The sequence below is a fragment of the Balaenoptera borealis genome (genome assembly GCF_965194805.1).
Source record: "Balaenoptera borealis genome assembly, chromosome: 8".
NCBI classification, from domain to species: Eukaryota; Metazoa; Chordata; class Mammalia; order Artiodactyla; family Balaenopteridae; genus Balaenoptera; species Balaenoptera borealis.
The window spans coordinates 81,497,851-81,498,986 of NC_138865.1; the positions used below are offsets into that span (position 1 = coordinate 81,497,851).

The window sequence follows — 1,136 nt, forward strand, 5'->3', positions numbered from 1 at the left end:
TCAAATTATCATCATCATTATGGAGATGTTAAACAAGGGGTAGAAGGGCAAACAGTGAGTCTGCAAGATCTCAAGGATGTTCAGCATGTTTTTTGTCTTTCTCCATCTGGCATATTTTTGAACAGCAGAGATAAACCAAGTGTTTCGGGGTCAGCTTTGATTTGCATGTATGACTTGCTAACTCTGTGAAGGAAACCTGGAAATGAGGAATTGTGGAGGCCATTCGTCTGGAGGTTTCTGTGAATTAGAGTAGAGCAGGTTGCTAGAAACCACACAGCAATTGCTTGCTCTCCCTGTCTTTTGTGCTCACTGGCCGAGAGTCTTTGGCGCCCTCAGATAAATTAAAAACACGCACGCACCCACAAAACAAACAGTTACCTTTTACATAACTGCCCTTATCGTAATGAGTTCTGGCCGAGATTCTGCTCTTCTGTTTCTGTCTTTCCCATCTTCAGCAGATAGAATTATCACATAAGATTTTAAGGCTATCTCTCTCTCTCGAAACAGGTATATGGCCTCAGGACTAGAAGCAAAGTTATTTCTTCTGATCAACACTGATTTAGATATCCATAGACACTACATTTGATCATTAAGAAAAACTGAAGCGGTTTCAAAGTAGAATAGCGGTTTCATTTTGCCCATGAAAACTCACCCTCTGTGCATGCTCTAAGGAAAAACTCACCTCCTGTATTTCTCCTCTTCTGTCAGCTACTTCACTTCTGACACCCAGATATGTGGATTTTCTACACACAAAGCAATGCTGTAATACCAGCTGGGTGTTGTGCGATTTAACTCTATTCTGAGACTGTCTACCTGGAGTTAGCGTCAGATACCACAGGTTAAGGGTTCAGTCCCACAAGCCTGTCTTTCCCTTTCCCCCAACTTCAGACGCCAATTGCAAGTCTAGGCCGTTACCTGTGCTATGAATTGTTATGTTACCTGTGCTATGACTGGCTATAAATTAGAGGTTTGCATAACCCCCTCCTCGGATTCAGTAAATTTGCCAGAACAGCTCACAGAACTCAGGAAAAGTTTACTTAGTAGAGTACCCATTTATTATAAAAGGGTATACAGGAGTCCCCCCTTATCCATGGCATATACATTACAAAACTTCCAGTGGATGCTTGAAACTGCAG

General features: G+C 42.1%; 1 pseudogene across 1 annotated transcript in view; it reads left to right on the forward strand.

The window, feature by feature from the left end:
• The window catches only part of LOC309633095 (putative zinc finger protein 487 pseudogene), a 276,450-nt pseudogene that overhangs the window by 236,845 nt on the left and 38,469 nt on the right, over nucleotides 1–1,136 (forward strand). The window lies entirely within an intron of this gene.